At 35.7% G+C, this 11865-nt stretch overlaps 1 pseudogene; it reads right to left on the reverse strand.

The window, feature by feature from the left end:
- LOC109104379 overlaps positions 1–11865 on the reverse strand; it is a 248414-nt pseudogene that overhangs the window by 123106 nt on the left and 113443 nt on the right.

An 11865-nucleotide genomic window follows, 5' to 3' on the forward strand; every position in this document is an offset into this window, starting at 1 on the left:
ATTTTTATTGACAAGGTTTGTAAAACTGATTGCATGCTTAACCGTGCAGCTTTTTCCCCCCAAATGGTGGTTATAAGACACTAATGTTTAATAAATAATTAAATTAATTATTAATAATTTAACATAAATCTATATACCTTCGTGTCAATTTTTTTTTCCGAACAAAACATGAAAAATGTCTTTCAAGTTTCCAAAAAAAAAAAGGGTTAAGATTTGAAAATTATGAAAATTAGGTAAATTAGGGATACAACACCAAATATTTTCATGTTTTTAACTGAATTTAGGCAACTTTATAATTTACAGCATGAAAAATGGATATTCATTTCAAAATTAGCCACAGATTATATTAAAGTGTTATTAATTTATTAGTATTTTAAAGATAATTTTACATTAGATGACAGCAAAGGTTGTATAAACTACTGGTCAAAACTTTGATATAATAAAGATTTTTATTGTTTTTGAAGTCTATTATGCTTACCAAGGGTGCGTTTTTTGATCAAAAATATCAGAATATCAGAATGATTTCTGGAGGATCATGTGACACTGAAGAAATCACCATCACAGGAATAAATTATGTTTTAAAATAAAACAGAAACAGTTCTTTTAAACTGTCATAATATTTCATCATACAATTTTTTTTATCAAATAAATTAGCATAAAACATAATTTTAATAAAATCTTAATTATTTCAAACTTTTGTTTTGACTGTTAGTGTAAATATAAAAATAGGGGAATTATTATGCACAATTAAATATCCAATATTGGTCACTTTTCAATTTCCAATTATATATAAAAATTAGACCAATAGCTGATATGGTATTGACATATTGTGCATCCCTAAGCTTAAGACAGAACAATGCATCCTCACAGCCTTATTTTCATTCACATAAAATAACATCTGGTGTGATATATCACAACCGCTTCAAAAGCAGCTCATCCAATCATCCAACCATTCCATTTTATAATAAACATCAAGCTGAATCTCCGTCCCGCTGTCTGTCTTAGACCTCAGCTCACATCCTGGGACTCTGATTCACCTCATGTTCTCCATGGTGTCCTCAGGCATGGGGGCCACAGTCTGAACCGCAGGCAGATTCTTGCTGGTGGCTCCATTCACAAGGCTGGAAGAAGAAGAGGTGGACGCATCTGTGGCTCCTGAGAGACAACAAGAGAGAAATCGCAGGTTAGAAAAATTGACTAAATCCAGACTAAATGAAGTTTTTGGTATAAAAGTTGACTTTAGGGGAAAATATAAATATATATATTTTTTAAATATAGTATTTCTTAACAAATAAATATTTCTCTCACAACCTTTTTAGAGATTGAAAACAACTCACGGTTATATCCCCACCAACAGTTAACTAAACCCCCAGGTGCACTAAAATCAAATGCTCTTTCTGGTTATTCATCAGGTAACAACATAACTACAGAGGCACAAGCTTTGAGAAACATCCCTAATACTTTCGCCTCCCCCTGAGAACGTGAAGCACTATCTTACATTCTTCTTATGTCTCTCTCTGTCAAAGCCAGTGTCCACAGCACTCTGTGCAGCAGGGAGCTTCTGATAGATACATCACAGCAATGGACTGTCATCCTGTGAAACCACAAGCTGTCACAGGACATCTGAGGATGGGAAATCTGTTACGCAGGCATCAATCGCCGTGTCAGAGATGAGTGTCCACCCATAAGCAAATACACCAAAGTGAGGGGAAACGTCAAGAGGGACATTCTGATGGATTTCGCTGGAAGTGAAAGCTTGGGCTGATTCAACCTCAATCTAAATCAATGTACCTTGTGCATTCTAAGCAGATCTCAATAAGGTTTATGATGGTCAATGGGGACTAAAAAGAGCCTCTCTTACAGAAAACATAATATCACAAAAAAGTATTATAGTATTTTGCTAAAATCGGTCCTTCAAAGCTGAGGTACCTAAAATTGGCTTTCAATTCCCAATACACTGAAATTAGTGAACTAAACAAATTATTACTATTACAGATATTTTCAATGAATCCCACAGAATCAAATATTATGTTTTCAGGCCTTAATGTCCTGCCTAGAGCAATAAACACTTACAATTTCACACTCAAAAAGGTAGATATAACAGCTCCAGTCTCAAGAGAAAAATCTATAGTGTTCATAGTGAGCACCCTGAGGGGGACGCTTGAAATGGAACTTCCTTATTGTCTCCATGTGGCTGCATAACAACCTTGAAATTTCATATAGATTCTATCTTCATGTCTTTTTTTTTTCTATAGTGTAAGAAAGCAGTATTTAGTGAAGGGGGCCCTCTAGTGGACAAACCGCCTGATGCCACCAAATCTAATTTCCTGAGTTTGAATTATTTTAGGAATGACATCTTTAATTATTCTAGGAATAGCAGAGCAGAGCGTGCATTTCAGTGGAAATTCACTTAAGCACTTGCACGTTCAAATTAGCGTCTCATTAACGAACAGAGAGCGGTTGTGACCATTATATCTACTTTTAAGGATAATGTCTGTCCTTACAAAGTTACCATAATTAACAACATTCCAGAAGAGGGTAGGTAAGGTTGTATCGAGACATAAGTCAGAGCAATGCTTACCTGTAGTGTTGATCATACTCTTGGGCGTAGCGGACGAAGCAGCAGCGAAGATGTTCGGGGTGCTAGCAGAGGTCAGGGTGCTGCTGGAGCCCGAACTGCCCACTGTATTCACAGACAGAGGCTTCTTGGCCTGTACCACCACACTCCTGTGAGAGGGAGGAAAAGAAAGTGTACACAATCTTTTACTAAGTGTACCTTGGATTTGATGCAGCTGGCAAACTGTTCTTGTAACCAAGCCAGAACAATGTACTGGGATCAGCGGATGTGTAAACACCTAACCAATCAGCTAGGATTTTACCAAGCACTTCCCAGAAGGAATGGCAAGTGACCCACAAAAGCTTCCAGATTCTGCACAAGCGAAAAGAAACACATCTAACAAAGCAAAATAAAACATTTCACCTGCAACAATAAATACATGATTGCTTGTGAAATCAGTTGATTAAGCTGGAGAGAGATTTTTTCCACAGTCCAGTGAGTCTGGATGAAAGTGGATAGATTGAATGGTCGCAGTGGCAAGGGAACGACCAGCAGGCAAAGTAAACATCCTGCTCTCCTGCCGGCCTGCGCTTGCCTTGTGACTGTACAGAATGAGAGCTCAGGACAAACAAACAATAAAATCAAAAGCTGTGACTGCTGGGTTTTGGGTATGTTTCCCTTTCCTGCTGTTTGTCCACTGCTGTGACTTGACATAATGTCAAACTCGGAGCAAAATTCATCAGAAGATACTTTCCAGGTGTGTTGCAGAAATTTGCTGTTGCTATTGCAGTGCAGTTTTGAGATTCTCACCTTAGAAAACCTTATGGGTTATTCCTACAATCCAGTACATGTTCATGGCCCTATTATATCTCACTATATTGGATTAAATATTAATATAAAATATTCTTAAATTATAAAAAGTTATATGGTATATATATCTATCTGGTCATCAATTAAGTTTTTTTTCTTTCTAACTATCTATCTACTATATATATATATCTATATCTAAATCTATCTATCTATCTATCTATCTATCTATCTATCTATCTATATATATATATATATATATTCATATACACATGCAAAAGCTAGTTTCTCAATTACTTTACTTTCGAGGAAGTTTTGTGGTATAAGTTGGCATGCATAAGATAAAGTTTAAAAAAAAGGGGGGAAATGTAATTAAATATAGGATAAAAGTGTAGGAACAAATAAAGATAGAGAGGAAAGATGGATGAAAATTGAAAATATCAATAAGCAAAAATATCAGAAGACATAAAACATCAAAAGGTGACACCCTCATCTAAGGAAGTTTTCCATCCGGTTCTGTTTTTCTCACCTTTCTTGTCATGGTAAAATGAATTTAAGTGTTTGAACAATGCGAGATCGTATGTCTGAAAGTTTGGAACATCCTTTAATAGAAATACTTAAACACGTAAGTATATTAATTTTTAAAATAAAGTTACAGAAAGTACTTTAAAAGGTACGGCATAACAGGAACAACCCCCTCCAGTTAAAGAAAAGCACAATACCAGCAATCATCTCAACACTGGCCAGCTGCAATCTCTGAAAAGCTAATTTAAGAAACAGTCTCTAAATATAGCTACTAAACCAATTAAACCATTAAAAAGGGCCTAAATATACTAATCAACTTAATTATGCCTTCAAGAAATTATATTTAGCCTTTTTCAAAGCTTATTTATAGATGTAGAAGGAAATTACATGGTTTCCAGAGGCAACAGTCTAACGAGATGAAAATAGTGCTGGAGATGAGCAGGATCACGAGTTTGCGTTAAACTCTTGACCTCGCCGATAATCTCCTGTGTGTCTTCACAAGACATTCTGGAGCTTCGCAGATTCATGGAAACCCACCTTAGCCTGATAGCAAAGAGCAGGAGAGGATTAGTTTGATATTATTAACATGACAGAGTCAAGTGCTTTGGAGAATGGAATGATATTTTGTTGGTGTGTATATCGGTCTGGTTTCTTTTTATCACGACTTGACGTGGTTCAAGATGCTGGCCGATACAGAGATCTGCATGTTTTTTTGGTGATGTAGCACAGGGCTGGTTCTAATGTCACCTGCTAAGCCTCCTGATGCGCACAATGTGACCTCAGAGCAGACACTGTACAGAGAGAGGATGAAGCCATTAGAGCACTTGTCTGGGATACTGCCACTCGTCCCGACGACACGCTCTCTTTAACATGTTGGCGTGACACAGAGAGATCCTCATAGATTGCATGCGAGGAAGCAAAAACATTCTGTGACATGTGCTTCCCCTTGAGCACTTCAAATAGAGAATAACAGATCCTTAAAATCATACATGTGTACCATTGTCTATTTGAGTTATGAGGAATTATCCTTGTAGATGCAAATACATACATTACGGTTTAAAAGTCTGGGGTCTTTAAGACCTTTTAAAGTCTTTTTAATAAGTCACTTATGCTCACCCAGGATGCATTTAAGAAAAAGAAAGAAAAAAAGAAAAAGGATGATGATCCTTCAGAAATCATACAAATATGCTGATTTGCCATTCAAGAAACATTTGTTATTATTATCGATGTTTAAAACAGATGTGCTTTATATTTTTGTGATTTTTTTTTTGAGACATTTTAAATCAAGATTCTATGACAATTAGAAAGTTTAAAACAACAGCATTAATTTGAAATAGAAATCGGTTATAACATTTTAAATGTCTTCCCTGTCAATTGTCCAATCAAAAAAAGTCTAAATAAATAAACAACTAACTAAATAAATACTACTACTACTAATAATAATAAACTTACTGACCCCAAACTTTTGGTTTGGTAGTGTAAAAATTACAGTTTAGAATACAAATCAAAACTTCTTGGCCTCATATTTACCACAACAACAAATAAATGACACTCAAAGCATATTCACTGTATTATACACTGAAGAACAGTTTAGTACACTCACCTAAAGGATTATTAGGAACACCATACTAATACTGTGTTTGACCCCCTTTCGCCTTCAGAACTGCCTTAATTCTACGTGGCATTGATTCAACAAGGTGCTAAAAGCATTCTTTATAAATGTTGGCTCATATTGATAGGGTATTTTTACTCAAAACATGTTGGCTTCTTGCAGGTATTTGACAGGTAGAGCTGAGAGTATTAGACTGATAAACAAGCTTCTAATCAACACTCCTCATGAATTATTCATTGGCTGGGAGCTTGTGAATGATGTATGAATTATCCTGTGCATATTTTATCAATAGGATTTTAAAATGGACTTACTTTGAATAAAGCACAGATTAAACTCGGGTAGACTATGAATAATGCAAATAGTTAATATGTTTTATTTGAAAAGGCTATTAGGATTACAAACAGTCTCAGTGCATAAATAAACATTAACAATAACAATAATTATATGTGTTGGTCTCACATAATGGCAAATATATTTTGTATCACTCAGTTTATTAGCATACCATCCATTAGCATTGATACGGACTGATGTTAATGTATTAAAGTGTTTCTCCTTGATTTAAATTGACTAAAGCAAGTCTTTCATGGTGGCGGCCCAATCTGCAAACACAGCTTCCTGGTAATTCAATACTAATTGAAAAAATTCACCTTTGGAAACACCCAGAAAGACTGTGATGTGTAAGTCGTCCTGATCTCTCCTGTGTTTGAGGCTTTTTTTTTTTTTTTTTGATGTTGTCACTCCTGATCTATTAAGCTTCTGACATACAATCCAAGAAGCCTGTCCACGTCTGGCAGCTCATTTGGTGGCAGGTGGCAAACAATTAGACACAGCAATTTCAAGGCCGGCAGATGACATTAAAGTATGCGGGAGAGAGTGGTACGACCCGGCGTCTGCGGACCGCCTGTGTGAAAGCATTTCAAAAATAATACACTCTGCCATGGCAACTCATTTCTGCCTGCCAGCCTCTATTAGGGTGCTGAGGGGTGAGGACGACAGGAGGGGAGCTAAGGGCACAGTGGGGCGCTTCTGTTTAATCTGTCATCAACGCCCTGGAGACCCTCCCTAACACTCACAAACACATCTACACACACACCACCTTTACTAGTCAGCAGGCACACCTCATCTGTGGCGGTTGCACACATTACTACAGATCCATTGTTCTTGTGACTCAATATCTAAGCAGGGAGAAGCACATTATTTGGGCCTAGATTTAAAGGGATAGTTCACCCAAAAATTAAAATAATGAAATCGATTTACTCACCCTCCACTTGTTCCAAAACCTGTATGAGTTTCTTTCTTCTGCTGAACACAAAAGAGGATATTTTGAAGAATGTTGATAACCAAACAGTTGACTACTATGGAAGTCAATGGCTACCGTCAATCTTTTAGTTTCTTCAAAACAAAAAATAAATAAAAAATCCACAAATTCAGGCACACATTGTAACTTAATCTGCAAAAAATAAATAAATAATCTGCCCGTTTAGATACTGTATCTAGCTGACATAAAAATTAATAAATAAATAAATACTAAATAAAAACTACCAACCATTGTCAAACATGCTTACTGACATGTAATTTGTTGATAATACAATAAAACGCCACTAGGCAACAAATATATGTTTGTAAAGTGTGGTTCTAAAAATGATTTTTGCATTCTTGTCTATACAAGCATGTAGTAATTTTATACAACTTATAGTAATAAACTTACAATTATTAGCATATTGACAGCATCTAAAACAAAAGCATTTTATGTATGAACAACTCAAGATGTAAAAATGGTTAAAAATTATTTTAGGCTGATAGAATATTGAATTCATGGACACAATATATATAACATTCCAATACTTTACCCACATCGAAACTTAAAACTGTCAAAATGAATGAAAACTTTCCAGAACATTCTGCTCTGTGTGACTTCTGGTGTTGTATTCAATAAAATAATAATTAAATAAATAATAAAAAAATTATATACATATACATATACATATATATATATATATACATATACATATACATATACATATACATATACATATACATATATATATATACACACATATACATATATATATATATATATATCCTCTTTTCCATTTACACAATTTCTGTTTACATATGTTGATTTTGGCCAGCCATGAACAGCTTTGCAGCAAAACTGAAGACATGTGTTAAGAGCAGAGACAAATCATTCTGTGATTTTATCTAGCCTTGGAATGTAAACACGTCACAAAACGCTCAAACACATCTCTGAGACATTTTCAAACACAGCAATTCTTCGTGATAGAAAGTATGGGGAATTTAAAGTGAGTTATGGCTTGCTTATGACCAAGAAAATCATTAAGGCCATTCCTCAGGGAAAAGCCTAATCCAAGAATTCATCATGGTTTGACTGTAATATATTGTGTAGTGTTTAAAGGCACGGAAGGGATCGCAGGCACACAGAAAAGGTCACTGTACTTTTAAGGGCCTTGTACGTATGCATCTGCAGTAAATGGGCTACTGTAGTGCTAGTGGTGACAAAAAAACAATAAAAACATTCAATCACGGTAAAGCCACATGATTTCACATTTGGCACTCAAGCTGATGTATACTGCTGCCACCTGGTGGAGGTTCATATCATTACAAGCAAAATTCTGTCATTTACTCACCCTCATGTCGTTCCAATTCTGAATGACTTCAGTTCTTCAGCGTTACACAAAAGAATATATTATGAAGAATGATGGCAATTAAACACTTTAGGTTTCCACTGACTTTCACTGTATATGTTTGTCTATACAATGAAAGTCAATTGGAACATGAACCGTATGGTTACCCACATTCTTCAAAACATCTAATTTTGTGGTTTTCAGAAGAAATAAAGTCATACAGGTTTGATGAATTTTGGGTGGACCTTTAAAGGATTATTCCTGGTTCAATTCAAGTAAAGCTCAATTGACAGCTTTTGTAGAACTATCACAAAATCTAAAGTTTTCTTCATACAAAAATTAGAATGTTAGAATTTTATAAAAAGCACTTACATTCATTCTTACCTTAAAACCACAGAAAAGGTTAATGAAGGATTATTTTTCTTTTTACACTGAAATCATGTTAATATGCATATTGTTTATGTCTTGTTGTTATACTATTTAAACTGGAAGCATGTTAAAGTTTATGAATTGGACCCATTCACGTGTATTGTAAGCTCTTCACTGTCATCTAGATCTTTACGTTATTTAAAGAAAAGGAGTGACAAGTAGAACTTAATTTTGTTGTTATCAACATTATGCCACAAATGCTTTCAATTAAACTCATACTAAATTTACACTTTTCATTTAAAATGTTGTCAAAGACTCCTCAAAATGTTTGCATTGTTACAATGAGAAGATGGTACCTGTCAAAGGAATGGAACTGCATGGGTAACATGGCTTGGGCTTCCCTCTTCATGGCTTGGTGGTCAGGGTAGGGCAGGGTGTCTGGCCCGCTCTCTGTGGTCTCCACAGGAGCTGCTACCAGGCTCTTCAGGATTTCCTTGACATTGATGCCTTTGTTGGACTGGCTGATGCTGGAGATGGAGGCGGGTTTAAGGTGATCCACAATCGATGGCTCAGTCAGGCTCTCCTGTGACCTGGCCTCTGATGACAGTGTGCAGAACAGGCCGCTCATGCCGTTCGGGCCACCCATGGCGAGGTCCAGGTCGGCCCCGTTCATCACACTAGACACCTGCTCGTCCCCCAGTCCTGAGTCAGAGTGAGGGAGGGATGACTCCTGACGGAACTCCTCCAGAACACTAACGGCATCCTTGCGACTGTCAGAGAGGGCTGATGGGTGCTCTGAGGATAATATATCGCAGTGTAGAAAATTTATTAAATATAATAAAAATCTGAGATTATTAGAAAATGATAACTAGAATTACTAGGTTTTTTAACATTAATTTATCAAATTTATGACATTACAGTATCTCAATCAATCAATCTATCAATCTATCTATCTATCTATCTATCTATCTATCTATCCATCCATCCATCCATCCATCCATCCATCCATCCCATTTATCATCCATCCATGATATAATGCCTATATATATGATTATATAATTATAATTATATATATATATATATATATATATATATATATATATATATATATTATTTAACATAATTATAAATACATTTTTACATATGTATATACATTTTTTTTTAATATTGTTTTATAAATAATAAATACTGTGTGTGTGTGTGTGTGTGTGTGTGTGTGTGTGTGTATGTGAATATCAATAGAGATGCTTTTTAAATTTTGCTTTAAAATGTTAAAATACATACTGTCTGAACACAATGACAGCGTTTCTGTCCTTCAAAAATACTTGCTGTCAAGACTCTTCAACATGCATCCACTTTCATCCTATATAATAAAATCAAGCCCTTTCAGACAAGACCACTCAATATCCAAACTCTTGCTCATCTATATCCAGTTGTTCTCCACATGTTAGGCATTTTTCAGTAATATTCATCAAGAGCCTTTAGCAAGGTCAATGGGGCCCAATTCAGCTATAAAGTACGCCTGAATGCTGATTTGAGTGCAGACAATGGCCTGCTACATGCAGTTTGGAAAAATTCCCATCCATAGCCTTTCTTCCCTGAAATTTATGAGGGCGACACAGCGTAGTGCCTCAGCCTCTATGATCCCATTCTCCTCTGGTGGATCTCTCCCAAAATGCACACACACATATGGCTCTAAAAATAACAGCTCCCCCCCCCCATGCATGCTCTTTCTTCAGGGAATCTTCTTTCTTTATACTCTTTCTTCTCTTTCTCACTCACTATTCTTTTCACTATAATTTCCCAACAAAACCCAGTCAGAAATGAACACATCTTACATTTCCAGTAGTTCTTTGATGCATCCTTCAAACTACTGGACATTCATCCAATTTTGCGACCGTTTTACAGACAGCAGTGATTTCCTTCAAGAATTCTGTAAGGGCTGCATGTTTAATTTTATGCAGGATAATTAGTGGAGCTTATGAATAATAAATGTGGGAGGTGGTGAAGAGAAGTTGTTTGGAACCAGCTTGAGACGGACCCTGTGGAGACCTACATTTTTTTTCCAATATAATTAGTATCTAGTATGAAACAGACACACACACACACACACACACACACAAACTACCTGGCTAATGGCATTAGAAGACATTTATGCAAATAAGCAATGCAAATTAAGTTGTTTTGCTTATTGTTAATATATAAAAATACCAACAACTACAACACCTGTGCTGGTGGGGGAATTTATTTCCTGTCGAATGCCTCTTCCTGATTGGCTGATAGACCTGACCATCTCCCGCTGGGGTTCCAGGATGTCCCTGTACTTAGACACCATCAGCACTGAGATAAAATAGACAACAGCAAGAGCCAGGAACTGGGCCTGCTTACTGTCATCCTGTGGAGCACAACATAAAAGCAGCTAATGGTATGAAGAAGAGTTAACATGACTAAATCATGTCACGCAAAGCAGAAATGCTACTCTGAACTGATTCTGCTTTGAGTTACAGTGTGACATTTCAAAAATGGTGATACAAAAATAAATGAACAAAAAAATCTGTCATTAAAAATCTAATATTAACCTGAAAAAAATATAGAAAATAATATTTAAATGAGTTACTCCAATATTTGGGATTTCTACTTCTTCAATCATAAAAGCAAATTTGTGATGTATTGACCATATGAACCAAAAGATTCTGTGTGTATGTCTACATGTTTACATTGTCTACAGTGTGTACATTTAAACATGGGGAGATGCACACTGATGCTTCATTCAAAGGGCATTTGAGGATGATTTGACATTTACTCACAACATCACGAAAGACAGCAGCTCGCAGTCGGTTGATGTCCACGTCTTGCAGAAGTCGGTCCGGGTCTTAATTGGAGAAACATTACTTGGAAAATTTTCTATGGTGGTCTAAGGCAAGAAAAGCAGACATTTCAAACAGACATTTAACACTTTAATTTAACTGAACAGTTCTCACACTGCAGATCTCATTTACAAATTCACACCATACCCACAGCGCAAATCACACATAACGTGACAATGTTATATTGTGTGGAAAAAACACGAATGTGGCAAGACACCACATACTGTACTTTCAGCCTTTAAGAAAGATGGCTTGAACACAGAGTAGATTAGTTAAATTTCATTATACACTTTTTTTTTTAATCTTAAAACAATAATGTAAGTAATTGAGTTATAAACTACATACATTTCAAGTATTTTTGAAGTTACTTAGATTATATAAATTATAGATATCAACTTACTTATGTATAAAGCACTTGCAACAAGAACGCCACCCTAACTGCATAGTGAGATTACAGAAACTGTGTACAGTGCTTGGATGCAG

This window comes from Cyprinus carpio, chromosome A15 (assembly GCF_018340385.1).
Source record: "Cyprinus carpio isolate SPL01 chromosome A15, ASM1834038v1, whole genome shotgun sequence".
Lineage (NCBI taxonomy): Eukaryota > Metazoa > Chordata > Actinopteri > Cypriniformes > Cyprinidae > Cyprinus > Cyprinus carpio.